The sequence below is a fragment of the Ischnura elegans genome, chromosome 11, assembly GCF_921293095.1.
Source record: "Ischnura elegans chromosome 11, ioIscEleg1.1, whole genome shotgun sequence".
Lineage (NCBI taxonomy): Eukaryota > Metazoa > Arthropoda > Insecta > Odonata > Coenagrionidae > Ischnura > Ischnura elegans.
In genome coordinates, this window is record NC_060256.1 from 23,087,048 (window position 1) to 23,100,363 (window position 13,316).

Below are 13,316 nucleotides of genomic sequence, written 5' to 3' on the forward strand. Positions count from 1 at the left end.
AGCAGAAGACGAGACAACTTAGTTGGCCACATTATGAGGCATGATGGCCTGACGAAAACAATAGTTGAAGGGAAGAAGGGCGAGGGGAGGCCCCCAATGTGTTACAAAGAACAAGTCATAAATGACGTAAAAGAGAAGAGATACGTTACTATGAAAAGGCTAGCGGATAGCTGAGCGGAATTGAGAGCTGCGTCAAACCAATCTTATGATTCGTGACTAATGACGATGATGCTGGAAGTTTAATTGATCGTTGGTTACTGGCAGACATGATGAAATTTAACTATATTGAAGTATGGAGTGTCAGGGGATAGCATAGAGCATACTTAAGCTCTATGGGGAATAGGTCGAGCAAGTGGTCTTACTAAGCGTGGTATGCAAAAACTCAAGGCGATATTGCGTCTTCAGGCCTGTTTACACGGTACATAGCACGCACGAGTGAATGTGTGAGTGCGTGAACAAATCTGTGGATCGGAACGGACATTTGCGAATGCACGAACCAAATTAGAACAGGTTCTGTTTTCTATTCATGCGTTCGCACGAGTTGGGTGGTTATACGTTGCATTTTCGTGTTCATTCACGCGTTCATACATTTAGACATTAGCTCGTACTGGTTAATGTATGAATTAACTAGTCTTTTAGGCCTGATATATGTACCCAGTGGCTTTTAAACATTTATAATTTATTTTTTAACATTATTTGTGAAGTTGGTGAAAACTGTTGACAGCCGTTCCGATTCTTGTAACCCACGATCTTCTGGGTTTACAGGGACTGTAAACATCACAAAATGCACGAGGAGTTGCTTATATTGGAGAGCCACCTTAAATGTTAGCAATTATCTTTTCAATTTTTCCATAAATTAAGGGTCTCGTTAAATCCTGAAACTGGTCCCTGAGCTGTGATTTTCACCCTCCCCTCAATCTGCCACGGCGCTCAAATTTGTCATACATGGATGAAAATATTTTTGTTATCGATGAGACACTTGTTTGAGTGAAGCATTGTACATGGCAGGGGCGAATACGAGAGGCCCATCGCATAATGGAGGGGCCCATGGGATCTGCCCCCCCCCAAACGAATAGAGGTACATCTACATAATACCCTGCGAGCCACCTCTAGTGTGTTTGGCAGGAGGTAAAATAGACTAAAATCAACAGTAACTGAATGTTGCCCTGAACAAAAGAAGAATAAACTGATTTCGGCATGCGAAACGAGGTTTTTTAAAGGGTATGATGCAGTGATCTTATGTATAGACATTTATGAACCTATCCTTATCTCAATAGGGTGGTTTCATATTATTTTTTTATTGCCTAAATCGAAAGATTATTACTCCTGGAGTACGTATTTCACGCTTTTAGATTTTTAAATGACGATATCTATTTTTCGCGATTAAATGAAAAGTGAAAATTTTCAAGCGCGCGTAAAAACGCGACGGCTAGGTATGAATGCCGGGAAAACTCCGTGTGACGTCGTTCTGGTACCCGCTGCCGCGAGTGAGGAGACCTTGGGGCGAGGCTTTGAGCGCTGATGCGACGCAGGATGCTAGCAGGTAGCAGAGTACCCTGATAGCAGGGAGCGCTTGGCTTAAATAAGGATTATTAATACCCTATCAAACGAAGAAAACTTTCCAACCTTAGCCTGTTTTAATATGTGATTATCGAGAGATGTTTCCCTGAGCGCTGTGCCTCATTCATGCATTGGTAATCTCAGACGATGTAAAACTCCTATCAACTCGTATAGAAACTAGGTCTCTGTGACGTCACGTGGAGTGGCATCGCATGGGCGCCAATCTGGCCTTTTTCAAATGAGGTTAAAATTGACCATTGCCATTCGTCTAAACCGGTATTTCTAAAACCAACTAATTTTTATATTATGAATACACTAATGGTGGGTAACGAATCGCAATCAATGTCTTTCGTTTTCTTTGATGAAGGAAACAACCCTATTTGTAAAATAGAAGAGGAGATAAGTCACTCCGCACGTCCAAAGCACATGCTCTAGGTGCCGCGTAGTGCTATCAGCCAATGCTCATTGTTTGCCAATCTTATTGTTTCGATTCGAATGTTGCCAACCTCACACAACTAACCAGAGGAACTCCAAAAAAACACATCTTTTCATTTGGTTAAGCCTTTTTAAAACGATAGTATTTAAAGAATCAATATAATACCATTTATTTATATTTACTTTCTGAATTTATCCACCAAAAAACTAATGTAAAACATTTATTGTGATAACTAATAACTAGAGATACGTGAAAATCGCACTTTCATTTTTATTTTATCGCACTTTCAATAACAGTTTATCGCATTTTGTAGCGTCTATTTTTTATTTTCATTATGAGGTGGGTGAGGATAAAATGTAGTGAAACTCAGTTGTATGACAAAATACAGAATATTTTAAATAATTATGTTGTAGAACAATAATAACTTATGGAATAAGACATATAGTGGTGGAGGTGTAGCTTGCCCGCGCCCACTTGTAGTTCGCGGCCCACTTGTAGAGTCCCAGTCAACTACCAGCTGGCCAGTCGCTCACATGCTTTAAGCGGTGAGTGTCGGCGGAGCATTTAAACTGCGCTCGGGACAAAATGTACGAATATTTCCGTCGAAAAGGTAAATTTGCGTAAAAATATCATAAAAGTCCAGTCATCGCATCTATGTCGCTTTTATTTGCACACATAGCATCTATATCGCATTTGCGATTTTCACGCATCTCTACTAATAACTTATTATTGTTATTAACCCCACCAAAAATATTATCTGTATTTGACACTGGTACATGGTAATGGAGGATGTATGTTTGAACTGCATGAAAGAGTTGTGGACAAGTGAGCGAGATAACGAGATGCTGCTTGGTCTTGGTCGTTACGTACGCGCGTCCTTGACCTCATTATCTCGCGTCTGATGGACCAACAGTAGCAGGGCATCGAGGTGGTTATATCAGAGACCGTAAGTGGCTCCCTGCCCCCTTCACGATCGGGAAGTTAATAAAGTGAAGTCAGCTGCGCACCAGGGAGCATCGTATCTTCGTATTCATTTACGAGTTGTCGTGGGATTTTAAATATCTAACATGCAGTTTTCATGGTGTCGTCCGCGTTGATGGATGTCATTAAGACGCAAGTGGAGATGGTACACGAGAACCTGATCAAAAGATCGATTCTTTAAATTATATCATTCATTTAAGCTGGGCTCAGCAAGGCAAATGACTGCATTATGAGACGGAAAATGTGTTTCATTTTAAACAAATATAAAATACCCCAAAAGTAATACTTTTTTGCCACGTCGCGAGGTAATGAGGAACTTTCGCAGATATTGTGCATTGTGGGTGACTCCATAAAGTTATCACCGTGGCTAGTCCCCATACACGTGAATTAATAAATTTAATCCGAATTTGTGTAGAAGGATCGAGATGCATAGTAAGGGTTGAGAGAGATACACAGACAGCGGGTTAGGCAGTGATGTGCTCTTTTTACTTAACATCTTTTTCTTACCTACTAACTTTTTACACACATTTTGTATTAAATCGTAAATGTTTGAAATAAAGCTATTTCTTGGGGCTAACTTCGTCTATCGATTAAGATAGGCATTTCGGTTCTATCTCTGAATATTTTCCCTCACTCGTAAACTACAAATACATGTAATAAAATTAATTTTTTAGTGTAGGAAATTATTCCTTACCAGTTCCCACGCACTCAACAATGTTTCTGCAAGCTAAAAATAGGTCGAAATAATTTGTTTCGTAAAAACGTGTTTTATTGCAGATTTCCGCAATTCAATTGTCCGCCTCTACTACGGAGATATAATTGGCTATTATTTTTTACCGGTTTTCTCCCCGAGATTGGACCCCGAAAAATGGCATTTTGCTTTGACTATGTATTTTCTTGCTCTGCCGCGCGAGTTAACCATAGGTGTGGGAAATAGTAACCGACCTCCGCCGTAAGGTTGCTGCCTGTATGAATGGGCACAGCAAGCGGCTCCAACACAACCAATTATGTTAAATATTATATTATTATCTTGAAATTCTCTGTACAGACAGAGTTAACTGTTTTCAACAATAACTCGTATATATAAAATTAAAACTTTACCTTAACAGATATTTTCAAAACGACCACAAATTCGGATTATTTTCTGCTCCAAATACACATTGTATTTTAAGATGATATTGTCGACGCATAAGTATATGGTATTGATGCAAATTTTTGAGTGCGTGATAACAGTAAAGGAATAATTTCCTACGCTTAAAAATTAATTTCTTTATATGTGTGTGCAGTTCGCGAGGAAGGGAAAATATGCAGGGTTAGATTAATCACCCATCTTATTCAATGGAACTTTCGATATCATGTAATATGCCCGTAAAGAAGACTTCTATAAAAGCAGGCATGTAGCCAGAAATTCGGTGGCAGAGCTTGGATGGTATGGGGCAGCGGCGTATGAGGACAATTCAAGCGCAACACTTCGTCCGTCGGATGGGACGTTAAGCCGTGGTTCCCTTGGCGCCTTTCGTTAAGAGTAGGATAATGCAGACGCCGGGTTTCTCTCCACCCTTCCCTCATGGCGCAAATGATCTCAGCTGTCGGTCGCCTACTTCAAATACCATACTTGTAACATAGATGAAACCGAAACTTCACTGAAACTATGGCTGGTGCGAAGTTATTTCTATGCACCATCCTATCGCTATGAGGCAACTGACTAGGCGTCTAATCTAAAATATTTTGACGTAATAATTTTTATGCAGGAGGATATCACTTTTGAGCCGAAATTAAGAGTTTTTAAAGGGGGGGGGGGCAAAGAAAAGTTTGCATCCCTCTCCTGAACCCTCACCAAACCTCCCCCAGCATTAAAATATAATACCTCTGTAAGCTATTTTTTGAGATGCGGTATTTGATATTAAACACAGTTTTTTGCTATGAAAAAGTTTTTATTAATAATAATCTTTAATAATTTATCAATTGATAATTATTGATAAATAATTTAATTTTAAAAATTAAATAACTTAAAAGAATTCACTTTTCCAATTTTACCGCCTCTGAAATATGCCATCGGGGGCACGCGTCTTTAAGGGCATTACCCCGCCGTAGTTCCGGGCCTGATCTTAGGTGTGGCACGTGTTCGACGTTCCCCTACCGAATCTGCGAATTACTGTGGGATAACAGTTTGTCATACTTCGAGCGTTGGATTTAATAAAACTGTCATAATGACGATAGGTGATTTGTGGAGGCGCGGAATTTCGTGAATAGCGAAATCTCTGAATTCCTTTAAATGATTTTTCTGGTATGATAATGGGATAGGCTTCATGGTACCGTTATTCGCACTATTTTGGCATTGTTTTTACTTTTATCACAACTATGGACACGACTGTTGATGGAATAAACTGTACTCACAATTGCTATTCACAAAAATTCGGTGCCTCAAATTGCTCTGTGTATCGAAACGTCGACATGTAAAAAACAAAAACCGGTGGAAAACTAAAAAAAACCTCCGACTTTCGCGGTAGTCAGGTCGTTGAACACTTATCACTACTTATTAATGAAAATTCAAGCTGTGAAGGTAAACAACAGTAATTTTCTTACTTTCACACGTAATTTCATACCTCCTTCACAACTTCACTGTCAAGGCCTTCCGTAACATTGATGATTTGCTGAAATGATGGCTGGTGCGAAGTTATTACTAGTGAAATTCATGGAACAAGGTGCCACCATCTGAGTCCTGAATAATATTCCTGATTCCTAATTGTGCAAACGAGTTTATTTCTGACATCGCTGTTTCTCACTGTCAAGGGCATTTATAACACTCATGATTCGCTGAAACGATGGCTGGTGCGAAGTTGTTACGAGTTAAATTCATGGATCACCAACCAAGTCCTGAACAGTATTCCCGATTCACAATTGTGCAGACGTATTATGCGCTCTGAGATCGTTGTTTCTTTGTCCACTTCCGGTGAAAAAGTACCTGTTAAACCACATGAACTGCGTCGTTATTTGCACACACGGATTCCTCGCGTTCAGACCTCAAGTTTACACAGCCTGACGCTAACAGCACGCACTCCGATCCAAGAATGGATATCAAAGCACTCCCGGACATGGAAGCAGTCGCTTGGGATAACGGCAGATTGACTTACCTCGTGTGGAGAGGCGGAGAGATGTTCACCGCGCGGAGGACCGCCTGATAATGACTCGAGTTTGGCCCGACCGCGCGGCCGCGTCAACGCTCGTCTCCTGGCCACAGATTTACGTTCTGACTCGCGCGGCCGAAATCGGTGGCCCTCTACATGCTCAGTGACTTTCGATATCTCCACTGCATAAACGCTCAGCAATCGCCCACCTAATCAAATCCGCTCATCTAGATAGCCCTAAAGGCCGTTTTACACGGGGCACGGAATTGCGCAGGTTAGAGCTGCATTTATTTCTAAAATGGCGTGGAATTGCGCGAATGCATGAACGAAATTAGAACAGAGGCTATTTTGCCGTCTCGCATCCACGCATTCTCGCATGTGTACCGTGTAAATCGGCCTTAATAGTACTAGATGAGCGGATTTGATTCGGTGGGCGATTGTTGAGCGTTTATGCAGTCGAGGTATCGACTTATTCATTAGTAGGACTGGGCAGTATTTCAACCGCAAGTATTTTAAAGGACTTGAAGATGATTCTCGATGAGGTATTTAACACAAATATAGCCCAGTTTGGGTACGCAGTGTAGAGAACTATAAAAGACTCACACGACTAAATTTCCGGTAACAATACCACCGTCCTCGGAGTTAGGAATAAGTGTTTACTAATAATGTTAGTATTTTAAAATACGTATTTGAAATACATTCGTAATTAGTATTTTTTATTTCAAATACAGATTTTTGGTATTTTCCCATTCTAAAGTCAAAAATACATTTTTGAAATACTTTTGAAGTAGCTCTGATAAAAATTCTGTAACATTATGCTTCAGGGATTACTCCGTTTTCGTTAAAATCGTTTTCTTCATGTTTGCAGCTATCCATAACGTGTCAAGGCAGGTTAATTTTTTTTAACAATCTCTCAGTTTCTTTACAAATATATTTTCTATTTTGAATGGTATTTAAAACACTACTTATTTTGTTTTTTGTTTCTCAAATACCCATTTCCAAGGTAACTTGTATTTTGCATTTCAAATACATAATACGAAGGTTTTTTGTATCCCAAACGTTCCTAGGCCTGTTTTTTCCAGCCCTGTTCACCAGCAAGGGCGTTCAACCCAAATGTCGCATAATACGTATCAGATATCTAGGTCGCGACATTATTTCAATTTCTTACATTATCTTAGGAATTTCTCGGGTTCGGCTTTTCGCCGCCAAAGCTACGAATTTCTCAGGGTCAATTATTTATCGCCGTCCAAGCGTTTGATTTAGTAAAATGCCATTATGGCGATAGATGATTGCTAAGGTGCCAAATTTTCTTGAATAGCGAAGTCTCTGTATCCATTTAAGCGATTTTTCTCGACATGATAATGGTATAGTCTACCTATATGGAAACGTTGTACCTACGTTTTATGTTGGCAAAGTGTTCAGTTTTTTTCACCACTATGGATACAGATGCTGTTGAAATAAACTGTACTCATAGTACCTATTCGCGAAAAAAGGCGCTTCTAATTGCATTATCCATCGAAACGCCGGAATATTATAAATATAAGGCGTAAAACGTTTACTAAATCATAAATATATATAAAAATAGCGAGCGTCGCTCGCCAGTCACGGCGATTAAAGCAATAATCCTTTTTCAACCTATCGGAAATTACTCTATTCCATCTTCCGGGCTAACAATTTATTACCCGGGAACATAATTATTGCTACTTCATATTTGAATGAATCCTCCAAAACTGATTGCAAGTGGTTTGAATATAATAATTGAACTTAAAAAAAAACACTTGAGCATGATATCTCTAGGAAATGCCACCATGTTCTTTGAGGTATCGTCATCATCATCATTAGTCAACAATCCTAAGATTGGTTTGACGCAGCTCTCCATTTCTCTCTCCTATCCTCTAATATCTTCATAGCTACATATTTATTCTCTTTAACATCCTTTATAACCTGTCCTATATAACTCATTCGGGGCCGTCCCTTGCCCTTTTTCCCTTCCACTTGTCCTTCAACGATTGTCTTCATCAGACCATCGTACCTCAAAATGTGGCCAAATAAGTTGTCCCTTTTTCTGCTTAATGTTTTTAGGAGGCTTCTGTTTTCTCCCACTCTCCTTAGCACTTCCTGGTTACTCACACGGTCAATCCATTTTATCTTCATCATTCTTCGGTAGCACCACATTTCGAATGCTTCCACTCTTGACTTCTCTGCTGCTGTCAACGTCCAAGCCTCGCTTCCATAGAGGAACATACTCCATATGTAGCATCTCATGAATTGTTTCCTTACTTCTATGCTGGTATTTTCAGCTGTAAGAAGATTCTTCGTTTTGTAGAAAGCCCTCTTCGCCTACGCTATTCTACTGTGTATTTCTTTCTTGCTCCGTCCATCGCTGGTAATTCGGCTTCCCAGGTAAGAGAACTCGTTCACCTCTTCAAGCTTATGCTGTCCTAGGTTGATGTTTGTTTTAGCCTCCCCTCTTTTGCTGCAAACTAATATCTTAGTCTTCTTTTTGTTGATTTTCAGCTGATATCTGGCCATTGTCCTTTCCATGTTTGTCAACGTCTTCTTCAAATCCTTCTCTGTCTCGGCTATGACTGCTATGTCGTCAGCAAATCGCAGCATACTATTTTTTTCTCCGTGGATATTGACACCCGAAGCTTTCTGCTTGATTTCGTTGATGGCTTTCTCTATGTAAACATTAAAAATTAAGGGGGAAAGCGCACAGCCTTGTCTCACCCCTTTTCTTATTCTTGCTTCTGCACCGTTTGGTCCACATTTGATCACAGCTACTTGGTTTTTATACAAACTATAAATAATTCCACGATCATTGTAGAGTACGCCCATTTCTTTCAAAATTCTAAGCATTGAATTCCATTCCACGTTATCAAAGGCCTTCTCTAAATCGACAAATGCTATGAAGGTTGGTTTGTTTTTCTCCATTCTCTTCTCTATGATCATCCTAAGAGCCAAAATTGCTTCCCTTGTGCCCCTGCTTTTCCTAAATCCTCATCCAGGAATTCTTCTGCTCTTCGTCCAATTCTCCTGTAAATGATTCTTGTCAGAATCTTCGACGCATGTATCGTCAGACTTATGGTCCTAAATTCTTCGCACTTCTCAGCTCTCTTCTTTTTGGGTATGGGAATGATGATGTTCTTCTCGAAATCACTAGGTAAATCTCCTGTTGAGTACATATCGCAGATAGTTTTATACAGTTGAGTTAAGACCTTTTCTCCTGCATTTTTTATTAACTCTGCTGGAATGTCATCTATTCCTGGGGCCTTATTCTTTCGCAGGTCTCTTACTGCAGCGTCAAATTCCTATCTTAAGATGCTTGCTCCAATGTCATCCTTTTCAACTTCACTTTCCTCTTCGAGAACCTTTGAGCTAAGTTTGCTCCCGTTGTATAATTCCTCCAGGTATTCCTTCCATCTCTCGGCTTCGTTTTCGTTTTCAATTAGAATGTTTCCATTCCTGTCGCTTATGCTATTACATTTTGTGTTTCGTTCCTTGAAATGGTTCCTCACTATTCTATAGGCCGCTTCCACTTTCCCTTTTACGAGGTTATTTTGTACGTCCTCACATATGTTCCTCATCCACGCTTCTCTGGCTTTCCTCGTTTGGCGGCAAATCTCGTTCCTTATCCTCTTGCAGCAAGCCTGTCCTTCCTCAGTATTCGTATTCTTATACTTTCTCCGTTCTTCAATGAGGTCTAGGATTTCATCCGTGATCCATGGCTTTTTCTTAACACATTTTCTTCTCCCTAGAACTTCTCTAGCGGCCTCCTGAAATCCACTTTTTATGGTGATCCAGTTATTCTCAACTGAGTTTTCAGACTGATCTAGTCCTATCTTGCACTCCACTACTTCTTGAAAGGCCTGCTGATTTTTCGGCTCCTTAAGTTTCTCTAATTGACAGGTTTTCTTTGTTGATTTCTTCAATTTCTTGAATTTCAGATGGCATTTCATCATCACTAGATTATGATCACTGTCGATATCTGCCCTCGGGTAGCTTTTACAGTCCTTTATCTGGTTTCTAAACCTCTGCTTCACTAAAATATAGTCTAGTTGAAATCTTCTTTTGTCTCCTGGCATTTTCCATATGTATCTTCTTCGTATGTGATTCTTAAATAGAGTGTTGGCAACCACTAATTTGTGTTCTGTGCAGAACTCTAACAGCCTTTCTCCTCTTTCATTTCTATTTCCTAATCCATATTTTCCGGTTATTCTTCCATCCTGGCCTTCGCCGACGACAGCGTTCCAATCACCTAAAACAATTAGGTTTTCTTCACCCCTTACCTTTTTGATTACTTCCTTTATATCATCGTAGACGTCTTCAACTTCTTCATCCTCGTAGTCTGTCGTGGGCATGTAGACCTGTACCACTACGGTATCTACCGGCTTAGTCTCTATCTTCACCATAACTATCCTTTCATTGTACTGTAGGAAGCTTTTCACACGCATTCCGGCGCTCTTTCTGAGCATTATCCCAACCCCAGCATTACCGTTCAGGGATCCTGTGTGTATAATCCTATAGCTTCCACTCCAAAAGTCTCCCTCCTCAGGCCATTTCATTTCGCTGATTCCTAGCACGTCGATATTCAGTCTTTTCATTTCCACTTTAAGATTTTCTAGCTTACCGCAAGTCCTGAGTGATCTCACGTTCCATGTACCTATCCTCATAACTTTATCACAATTGACCGATGTACCCTCTCGGGTAGTCCCCGCCCGGAGATCCGAATGGGGGACTAGTTTACCTCCGGAATTTTTTGCCTGAGAGAATTCCATCATGTCAGACAATTTAAAGTTGGAGTAGCTGCGCCTCCTCGGGATAATAATGTGTAGGTTTCCCCTTGCCTTCCACATCGCAGTACTACAGCCGTTAAAGTAAATGTTACCACGCCTGAAGTGCAATGAGTGTCGCTGTACTGACCATCGTGATCTCCACCTTCACTCATATGAAGAAGATCTGCTGCCCTCTCCTCCGGGTGATGTGAGGCATAATTATTGGCGGCCTCTCATCGCCAAGTCACGGTATCTTCACAGGTTCAGTGTATCATTTAGATGGCCTATCTCACCCAGGGATAGACCCATACCACCTCGGATTACCGCCGCTTTTTGTCCACGACTGCTTATTCGACAAGTAAACTTGCTTATATCGCAGCTATAAACTCTATATCTAGAGGTTGACCCACCATCCGCAACCCGGTGGACGCACTCGGTGGCTTAAAGCTCAGCCGCGAGGAGGTATCGTCATCAGTTAAAAAATTTCTCTTTGCTTCCAGCGCAAACCATTGAGACTCGAAATACAATTCATGACAATGTTGATTGGTCGTGAATAAACCTCGTCGAATAACTTATGACATAATTCAATTTTTATGTAATCAGCTATCATAACTGTGGATTTTGTACATGTATATGCATTTATATTTCCAGTGAAGTATTGCAACGAAATCTCTCTTAGAGAAGAATACGGTTACCGCATAGTTTAGCGCCGAATATAATTAACTAAAATCTGATACTTCCCTTTCCTGCTGAGTGTTTACTTAAATGTTAATGAAATATGCAATCGAAATAAATAATATTTCAACGAACGCTATCTTCACAATCGCCCAATCAAACAAATCAGAGACCACGTGATCTGAGGTTAGTCAGTTTTAGTCCTGGACGCATGCGCAGAAGCCGAAAGCTAACTCTGTTGTTAATAATTACTCTGAGAACACGCTCAATATTTCCCTTTATGTTGACAATTACTTAAAAGGAAGGTCAATAAGTATTTCAAACCTGTTCGTGGACTCAGCTTTTTTCATTGCCTGTACGCACACTAAATGATTAATTTTATAATAGAACTCCTTATTTTAAATTTATTTTCTAAATTTCATGAACACAGTTTTAAGAGTTATAGTTACCAGCAACTGGTTATTTTAATTTGAAATTAATACAACCAAAAGCAATGATACTATGGCAATTATAAGTTGGCACTTGGTCATTTAAGCGTGCAGCCAATAACATACTTTCATTCAATGACTTTTTGGTATCAGGTACTTGCCTCTAATCATGCGGGCGGGTAGCTCCAGAGGTGATTTTACATAAATTCTCTCATTTTTCACCCCTTCTTAAAAATCTGCGTTTAGGTAAAACAAAACAGTCTTTGGCGTTTTTTGAAGTTCAACGTCAGTGCTGAAAATAATATCTGTTTTGCCTCCGGTGTTAACCAAAAACACTCGAATTAAGATTCATGACAATGTTGATGACGGATGTGAATCAGTGACGTAACTAGGAATATATTTGGGGGGGGGGGTGTGGAATGGCCTGGGATGGCGACCCCCTCACCCCAAGCAACGGGGGTCCGGGAAAATTTTAGAAAAATGGCATGCCAGGGAATACAATTTTCACCATTTTGGCACTTAAAATTTTACTTTGAACAGATGCAGTTATTATACTTGGAAACTAGAAAATAGTTATAAATATTTTTTTATTTCTCTGAGGCCTTGGGGGGAGGGGGGGATCTATCCCTTCCATAGTTACGTCACTGCTGTGAATACATGTCATTGGTGAATAATTTATAGGATAATTCAATTTTTATTCCAACAACTATTACAACTCTGCATATGCAATTACATTCCAAGTGAAGTATCGTAACGAAACATCTCTTTGATTATAATACGTTTACCACAAAATTTGATCGTTCTTCAGAGTCATCGCCTCCCGGATTGGAATGCTAAAATTTCAACAGAAATTGGTGAAGTCTCGTAATTTGTTTATAATATTTTCACGACTCATGTGCGTATTATTTAAAGGATAAAACTGACTGTCGTCTTCGACAAAATATCAAGCCCCATTTCCTACAATATAAACAAAAACGTACCAGGCGTAGTAAACTGCACTGAAACTTTGTCGATCCATGATGTAGGTTAGAGTTTACTTTAAAAGCGTTGTTTTTGTCCCTACATTTACCGCAGTAATTTTTTGTTTTTGGGGAAAACAAATTCTGAAATGTCAGCATGATGGCATATATTCCGTTGTGTTGTTTTCTGCTGAACATGTAATAATGTAAAAAAATGTTTTTGGGTATGGGAATTTGGAGGTATGAGTTATTTGACGTGGTGTATAAAAATAAAAGTCGTTTTGAAACTATGATAGCTACTGACATTGACTTTGACACATGTGCCAAGTATGTAACGTGAAAATGAATGGATATAAAAAACCTCTCGCTTTTTA

At 39.7% G+C, this 13,316-nt stretch overlaps 1 protein-coding gene across 1 annotated transcript in view; it reads right to left on the reverse strand.

Annotated features, from left to right (window-relative positions):
* Positions 1-6,198, reverse strand: part of LOC124168016 (UDP-glucosyltransferase 2-like) — a 28,288-nt gene extending 22,090 nt beyond the window's left edge. The window contains exon 1 of the mRNA XM_046546097.1: positions 6,112-6,198. The gene's annotated coding sequence lies outside the window, so the exon portion shown is untranslated. The remainder of the gene's footprint in view (positions 1-6,111) is intronic.
* Between the last annotated feature and the right edge of the window lie 7,118 nt (positions 6,199-13,316).